The sequence below is a fragment of the Schistocerca gregaria genome, chromosome 6 (genome assembly GCF_023897955.1).
Source record: "Schistocerca gregaria isolate iqSchGreg1 chromosome 6, iqSchGreg1.2, whole genome shotgun sequence".
Taxonomy (NCBI): Eukaryota; Metazoa; Arthropoda; class Insecta; order Orthoptera; family Acrididae; genus Schistocerca; species Schistocerca gregaria.
The window spans coordinates 79965619-79974915 of record NC_064925.1 but is presented as its reverse complement, the minus strand read 5'-3'; positions in this window follow the sequence as shown (position 1 = coordinate 79974915).

Sequence of the window (9297 nt, the reverse complement as noted above, 5' to 3'; positions counted from 1 at the left end):
ACCAGAAGGCATTTCACGAACTCACAAACAGGCCTACCGTGACAACAGTGACAACACGGCATCCGCAGGAGTAGCGACGAGTCCTTTACGAAACTGGTTACAAAAGAATGTACGTACGAAATTATATCATTTTACGACACACATTTCAGGAGATATAAGGGAACGAGAAGATGAGAAGAGAGAGAGGGGAAGGGGGGAGGAGGAGATGCACTAAAAAATGGTTCAAATGGCTCTGAGAACTATGGTACTTAACATCTGAGGTCACCAGTCCGCTAGACTTAGAACTACTTAAACCTACCTAACCTAAGGACATCACACACATCCACGCCCAAGGCAGGATTCGAACCTGCGTTCGTAGCAGCCGCGCGGTTCCGGTCTGAAGCGCCTAGAACCGCTCAGGCACAGCGGCCGGCCGAGGTGGACTAACGGAACTAAATTACGTAATTGGGCAATTGGGTAGTTAACAATATGATCGCTATATATAAGGCTCAAGGTGTCGCCCCACAATGTCAGTATTGGCTCTTGAGCAAAAAAAGTTTGAAGACTTTAGTTACTGACCACTGATAATGCGGAGTATGAACAGACGAAGCCTGTTTGGTTACAAACAAATAAAACATTGAGATGTAAAAGACGGCATTTTTCTCCTCTACAGGGTGATGCAAATATTTTAATATGTTATTCCCCAAGTGAAACTAAAGAAAAAGTTCATATATACATAGGTCCGCAAATTTATAGTTACGTAGTTAAGGCTAATATAAGATTTTACCTGAAATTTAGCAACTTCGTTAATATGAAGCCACCGCAAAACTGTACGAGGTTGAAGTTAAGCACGATTTGCACTATTTTTTTGTTAATCTAATAATGTCGCAGACGTGTACATCCAGAGAAGCGAATATTATTATACAAGTGAACCTTGAATTTACTTTCGAAATCTTTTAAGAATTTAGTTTATTTACTAGCAATTCATCAAGGACATTAACACATTTAACCACACTATGCGAGCGTGGAAGTAGGTGCCAGTGGGTAACTGATGAAAACAAATTAAATTTCTTTCAATAAATGGAAATTTTATTCCTAAAAACCCATTTTTTAAACAGATTTAAAATTATAATCAGAAAGCTCCCTAAAAATATCAAGTTAAAATTTTATTCAGAGGCAGAAAGAACAAATACTGACAGTATGGGCTTTCGGGCTGAGAACCTTGCCGCTGCCTTTCGACAAGGCCGTAGTCACGACCTCTCACAACAACCTCTGAGCCGGTCGTGGTGTCCCAGCGTTCTAGGCGCCACAATCTGGAACAACACGACCGCTACGGTCGCAGGCTCGAATCCTGCCTCGTGCATGGATGTGTGTGATGTCCTTAGGTTAGTTAGCTTTAAGTATTTCTACGTTCTAGGGGACTGATGACCACAGCAGTGGTGCTCAGAGCCATTTGAACCATTTTGAACAACCTCTGAAAGACTACACTGGTGCAAATCTGCAACACACCAGATTGCTTTAAACTAAAATTTTTAACAACTCACACAAGCACATAAAGTATGCACCCCGTAGAAGGGATGGAAATGGTACAAAACACTAACATTACAAAAATTAACTTGTCATCGAAGGTGCAACTTAAAAAGAAAAGAAAAAAAACTTTATATACCAAAATGACGATTTAAATAAAAAAAACATGAACTGCAGTCTTACATATAATATACAAACATGCTCTACATATATACCGCCTCTCAAGATGATAGGCAAGATAAAAACATATTTCAGGAATTCGGCCGTTATACTTGAAGCAATGAATTCGTTAACACCGAATCCGACAAACATGACAGAGGCAGTATCACGAATCACTTAACTTCTAATAAACTGCGATGTCTGGCGAAGACCTGGCGCAGCACCCCCAAAGCGCTGCCAGCCGCTTCAACGGACGCAGGAAGGCGCACCGATCTCCAGTCTCACGGCGTCGCAGCTCGCACCGGCCAGCCCGATGACGTGGGTTAACTCCCTGTTGCTCTCCTGTCGGCCGCGAAGCCACTACCCCTCGCTATACGGCGCGGCCCCCTGGACTGACGTGTCGACCTCACATGCGCCGACGCTCAAGACGGACAAGTCATCTTGTGTCCCAATGCACGACCGACCAACCGATCGATCCAACCGCCAAAGACCATTGCCTGAGCAAACTCGAGCAGACTGGCGGCCTAACACATACTAGCACTCCGGACGACAGACAGACACTGACTGCCCCACACTGACTCGGCTGACCAACTGACCCACTCGCCCCCCATTTATCGAGTTTTCTTTTTTTTCCCTTTATTGTTATTTTTAAACCTGTTTACAGGCAGGCCTGCAGCAGCATACTACACCGCTCTTCGACCGCAGAGAAACACACAAGACAGAAATGATGACAATGTGAGATGAATATATGACGGACACATAAACGGAGACAAACGCTTTTTAAAATACATGGAGCCGTTCACGGGCGTAGAGTCCAAGATAAAAGTTGTTCAGGCACCGGGACACATACATAGACGAAAGTTGTCACACGTGAACGTAGGTGCACAAAACGAATAACACTGAACCACTTAAGCACAAGCGACGGCACACACAGAAACACGAGGCGTCGGGAAAGTTCACTAACCGTGTACGAGTCAGGGGGAAGAGGGGTGGAGGAAGGGGACGGGGGAAAAGGAAAGAGAAGGGAGGGAGGGTGCCAAGAGGGAGGATCAAAGTTGATAGGAGAGGTAGATGGAGGGGAGGAGGACATCGTCAGGGAGGGGGAGCTGCCGGAAGCCACCTTGGGAGAGGGTAAGGAGGGTGGAGAGATGGAGACCGGGTGGGACGTGGGAATACAGGCGCGGCAGTGGGTGGGGGTGGGAGAGGATGGGCGAGACAAGCGGGTGAGGAGGGTCGAGTTTGTGGGTGGTGTACAGGATCCGTATCCTTTCAAGGAAAGGGAGGAGGTGGGGGAAAGGTATGAGATCGTACAGGATCCACGTGGCGGAGGAGAGACGGATACGATACGCGAGGCGGAGAGCATGGCGTTCAAGGATTTGAAGGGATTTATAAAAGGTAGGGGGGGCGGAGATACAGGCCAGATGGGCGTAGCAGAGGATTGGGCGGATGAAGGATTTATAGGTGTGGAGGATGGTGGAGGGGTCCAGACCCCACGTATGGCCCGAAAGGAGCTTGAGGAGACGGAGTTAGGAGTGTGCCTTGGCTTGGATTGTCCGGAGATGGGGGGTCCAGGAGAGGAGACGGTCGACGGTGACGCCAAGGTACTTGAGGGTGGGAGTGAGGGCGATAGGACGGCCATAGGCAGTGAGATAGAAATCAAGGAGGCCGAAGGAATGGGTGGTTTTGCCTACAATGAGCGCCTGGGTTTTTGAGGGATTGACCTTGAGCAACCACTGGTAGCACCAAGTGGTGAACCGGTCAAGATGGGCTTAGAGAAGGTGTTGGGAGTGCTGCAGGGTGGGGGCAAGGGCAAGGAAGCCGGTGTCATCGGCAAACTGGAGAAGGTGGACGGGGTGTGACGGCGGCGGCATGTCCGCCGTATACAAAAGCTACAGAAGGGGGGAGAGAATGGAGCCTTGGGGCACACTGGCGGAGGGAAAAAAGGTGTAGGAATCCGTGTGATGGATGGTGACATAGGAAGGACGGTGGGAGAGAAAGGAGCCGATCAGACGGACGTAGTTAATGGGAAGGGCGAAGGTTTTGAGCTTGAAGAGGAATGCCATACACGGTCATAAGCCCGTTCAAGGTCGAGGGAGAGGAAGATAGTGGAGCGACGGGAATTAAGCTGGTCGGAAAGGAGATGAGTGAGGTGAAGGGGAAGGTCGTCGGAAGAGAAGGACGGCCAAAAGCCACACTGGGAAACTGGAAGGAGGCGGTGCTGGCGGAGATGCTGGTGGATGTGGCGGGAGAGGATAGATTCCAGGACCTTGCTGAAGACCTAGGTAAGGCTGGTGGGACGGTAGGAAGAGACGGCGGACGGCGGTTTGCCAGGTTTAAGGAACATCAGGATACGGGAGGTTTTCCACAGGTTGGGGTAGTAACCGGTGGACAGGACTACATTGTAGAGCCTCGCCAAGGTGGAGAGGAAAGAGGCTGGAGCTTCACAAAGGTGACGACAGGTGACACGATCGTGACCAGGAGCGGTGATGCGTCTTGTGCGGGGTGTAGCAATGAGATCCTGTGTAGTGATTGGGGCATTGAGTTCCGTGTGTGTAATATTGTCCAAGTACTGGAAACCAGGTGCGAGGGGAGGGATAGAGGTGGCAGTTCGATCGCGGACATCCGGGAGGAGTGAGTAATCGAACTGGGGATCATCGGGGATGGAAAAGACATCAGACAGGTAGGAGGCAAAGTGATTGGCCTTACTAAGGGTGTCAGGGAAGGGGTGATCATCATGGAGACGAGGATAGTAGGGGGAGGGTTTAGTTCCGGTAAGGCGACGGAAGGCAGATCAGAACTTGGATGAGTTGATAGGGAGGGTAGCATTTAAACGGGTGCATGTCTGTCGCCAGTCCCGGCATTTCTTGGCTGCAGGCAAATTACGAATGTGTCGTTGGAGTTGCCGGTGGCGTCGTAGTGTGTCCGGGTCACGCTTGTGGAGGAAGGCACGGTAGAGACGGCGGGATTTGCCGAGGAGGAGGACGGCCAGTGGGGGTAAGGTAGGACGGTGGGGGTGGATAGCGACAGTAGGGATGTGGGCCTCCACGGCCTCAGACAAGGTCTGCTGGAGGAAGGTGGCGGCATGGGTTCATGGTCAGGATGACGGTAGGTGAAGGGGTGGCTATCGACCTGGGTGGAGAGGGTATCCTGGTAGGCATTCCAGTTGGCACGGGAATAGTCATGGACATACTTAGGGGGAGGGTCATGACGAGGATCGGGGCGGTGGCGACGACCGTCTGAAACGGTGCGGAGAACAGGGAGATGGTCGCTACCAATAGGTTCCAAGACATCCACCGTTATGCGGCCAAGGAGGTTGGCAGAGGAAAGGACAACATCAGGAGTGGAGTTGGATTCGGGACAGGTGTGCTGGGGGATGGGGATGAGGTCGCCTTGAAGGGAGGAGAGGAACCGATGCCACCGCCGTAACTGGGCAGCGGAACGACCGTGTATGTTGAGTTCGGCGGCGATCACGTAGGAGGAGAAGGTACGGTCAATGTGGGAGGGGAAGTCGAAGGGAATAGGGGCGTTAGGGCGGACATAGATGGTGGCACAGGTAATGGTAAGGCCAGGGAAGAAGACACCAAGGATCAGGTGTTCAGTGGGGTCAGGAAGGAGAGGTTGGGGCCTAACAGGGATCTGGCGGTGGTGACCAATGGCAACTCCACCACGCACAATCGGGAGGGGATTATCAGAACGGTGAAGGAGGTATGGCGAAGTGTGGATGATGTGGTGGGGTTGGATGAAGATTTCATTGAGGAGGAAGGCATCCACGCGGTGGGTGGCAAGGGTGTGCAGGAAGAGGTTCTTGTTGGAGGGAAGGGAGCGGATGTTGTTGAAAAGGATACGGTACTGTCACGCCATAACAGAGATTTAGACAAGGGTGTCAAGGCGGGAGAAGGTGAAATGGGCCTGGTTGTTGGAGTAGGTGGCGTACATTTTCAGGTGGAAAACGGAACGGGCGGCGAGGGATACCTGTTGGAGGGTGTGGGGGCGCTGAAAAGGATGAGCATTCTGAAGGACGATGGTGAGGAATCTGATGATGTCCTCAGCGGTAGGGGGTGGACGAAGGGAATTTCCGGGAGGGGTGGGGGCGTCCAGAGGGCGGACAGGAACAGTGAGCTCAGGAGTGGTAGGAGGGGGTTGGGCTTTACATTTCTGGGAGTAAGTGGGGTGAGGGAGGTTACAGGTATTACAGGAGGCGGGGGACTGGAGATTGGGGCACTGCCTGAAAAAGTGGGCTTGCCTACAGTGCAGGCAGGTGGGGGCCTCGCGGCACTCAGATGTAGGGTGCTTATTATACCGCAAGCACCTCTGGCAGTGGAGGGATTGAGGAGGGGAACGGGACGGGTCAACTGGGTAGCAGCGGTGAAAGAGAAGGGCACCCTTCTTCAGGAGACAGTCGATGGAGGGGGTGTGCTCGGAAAAGACCCGCATAAGGTGGGTGGGGAGGGCGGAGTTATGAATGCAGCGAACCGCACGCACCTCCAGATGGGGATGCGCCTTGAGCTCCACCAACACCTCCTCCTCTGTGATCGCCAGACTAAGCCGAGCGGTCGGGGTCGGCGGGCAACGTGCTGGTTGGGGTTGGCGGGAGGGAGACGGGGAAGGAGCAGGGGTGCAGGGGTGAGGGAGGCATTAGGCCCAAAGCGGGTGACATGGATGCGGAAAAGGAGGTCCGTGTGGTGGGTAGGGCTGGGAGAGGAGATGAGCACTGAATCACGGCGAGGAGTAAGGAGGGAGATGGGGGCACCAGGAAAATTCTGGCAAAGGAAGAGGGTGAGGCTCCGGGCTTCAAGAAAGGAGGGATCAGGACGTGAGAGGAGGTAGCGGTAGGAGGGGGTGGAGGAGGAGGAGGAGGGGGGCAGGTGGGGAGACATCCATGGCATCATGAGTTGGGGAAGGGGAACAAGGCAGAGCCTTTTTGGGAGTAGAGGATGCAGGGGCGCCACTGAGGCGCTTGACGGCGGCAGAGGAGGTGTGGGGGACGGGAACGACTGGAATGTGGCGGGGAGTGACAGGTCCCGGTGCTGGAGTCGGCGCCGGAGACGGTGAGGGTAACGGCGAAGGTGACGGTGAAGATGATGACGAGGGCGAAGGGGAGAGTCGAGCGTGAGCTGTAGCTCTCCGGGCAACCACCCTAGCGGGGACCGCAGAAACGGAAGGAGCATGGGGAGGGAGGGGAGGGAAGGGATCAGAGGAGGCACAGGAGGGAGGAGTCGGGGATGGGATGACAAATAGGGAGGGAGATGGGAGAGTGAGGAGTGGGGGGATGGACGGAGGGGGGGAGTGGTGCGGCACACCATGTGATTGTGGTGGCAGCGGTTGAGGGAGAGGTGTAGACGATGGCAGTGGTGGTGGCTGAGGAGGAACTGGTGGGGTTTGACATTATAATGAGAGGAAAAACACAGGACAAGACAAGGAAACAAACGAGAGACGGGCGGGGCGACGAGAGACACAGAGTAGAAGGTGACGGAGAACGACGAAGGACGAAGGAGACTGGGGCCGAGGCCCCACTCTGCTGTCGCTGGCGGGGGGGGGGGGGGGGCGACCCGGCTGGCTGACCGGTGGTGACGCCTCCGCTGCTGCTGCTGGAGGCAGCTAGGACCACCGCTGGCTGCTGGCTGCGACCAGAGCTGGCGGGAACCGGCGCTGGCGGGAACCGGCGCTGGCGGGCTACTGGCGAGACCGCTGCTGGCGGGAACCGGCGCTGGCGGGAACCGGCGCTGGCGGGGACCGCTGCTTCCAGGAAACCGCTGCTGGCTACTGGCTGCTGGCTGCTCGCTGCTCGTGGGGAGCGCTGCACGTCGACGGGCTGGCTGGCTGGCTGGCTGACACCTGCAACACCTATCACTTCGATTGGTACCGCAACAGCACAATCGAAGGGCGTATTCAAGCGAAGTACCGCTGGAGAATGCGTCTAGCGAGCTCATAGCGTCCCTTAAATGCACGTGACCAGGCAACCTTTCCCCTTTCCCACCAGAGGGAGACACCAAAGCTGCGACTGCCACAGCGGCGCCACCGCCAGAAACGGTGGGAGACTGTTTCAGATAACGCGCTGCGGTGAGCTCTTCAAAATAGCAGTTTTTACCACGGCTCAACTAGTAAATTTGAGTACTTTCCGTTAAGAATGTAGAAACGCTTACGTCATTTTTGGGAACCATCAATTATTTGTTTCAGTCGTTTCTTAACATTGAAACTAATTAGTTTTCTATATTGTTCAGTTGTGTCGAGGGGTTCTAGGCGCTTCAGTCCGGAAACGCGCGACTGCTACGGTCGCAGGTTCGAATCCTGCCTCGGGCATGGATGTGTGTGATGTCCTTATGTTAGTTAGGTTCAAGTAGTTCTAAGTTCTAGGGGACTGATGACCTCATATGTTAAGTCCCATAGTGCTCAGAGCGATTGTTTGTTCAGTGAAAGAACATAATAACAGCAGCGTATTTAAGTGAAGCCACATAGTAACTGTTGTAGATTATTTATGAAATAGGGATGCCTTTCAAATTTACGACACAGGAACAAGCCGATGTGCTGTTTATTTATGGCCAATGTGATGGTAATGCTGCGGTTGCAGTTAACGAATATCGCGTACCTTATCCAACTAGGAGGATTTCGAATACACTGAACCGTTAGCGGAGTACTTAGAATGTTACGGGAGACAGGTTCCCTACCTAGCGTTCATAATCATTACGAGCGCTCGATACGTGAAGACGAAGATATTATGGATGCTGAAACTTCCTGGCAGATTGAAACTGTATGCCGAACCGAGACTCGAACTTGGGACCTTTGCATTCGCGGGCAAGTGTTCTACCAACTGAGCTACCGAAGCACGACTCGCGCCCCGTCCTCACAGCTTTACTTCTGCCAGTACCTAGGCAAAGGTCCCAAGTTGGAGTCTCGGTACGGCACACAGTTTTAGTCTGCCAGGAAGTTTCATATCAGCGCACACTCCGTTGCAGTGTGGAAGTCTCATTCTGGAAACCTCCCCCAGGCTGTGGCTAAGCTATATATATATATATATATATATATATATATATATATATATATATATATGTTTGGAGAACATGGTTGTGGAGAGAAGCAGCGATTAGTATGATTAATCAATAATTCAAGAATAGTCTTAATCGCATTTATTAATGTTATAATGCCGCCAACCGGTTTCAACCCGACGTAGGGGTCATCTTCTGGGCGTTTACACCATTGGTCGACTGCTGTTGGTGTCACTCCTGTCTACATAGGAGATAGTTTCCTGCCGTTATGTAGACAGGAGTGACACCACCAGCAGTCGACCAATGGTGTAAACGCCCAGAAGATGACCCCTACGTCGGGTTGAAACTGGTTGGCGGTATTATAACAATAATAAATGCGATTAAGACTGTTGTTGAATTATTGATATTGTGGCTAAGCAATGTCTCTCCAATATCCTTTCATTCAGTAGTGCTGGTTCTGCAATGTTCGCAGCAGGGCTTCTGTAAAGTTTGAAAGGTAGGAGACGGGTACTGGCAGAAGTAAAGCTGTGATGAGGGGGCGTGAGTCGTGCTTGTGTAGCTCAGTTGGTAGAGCACTTTCCCGCGGAAGGCAAAGGTTCCAAGTTCGAGTCTCGGTCCAGCACACAGTTTTAATCAGCCAGGGAGTTTC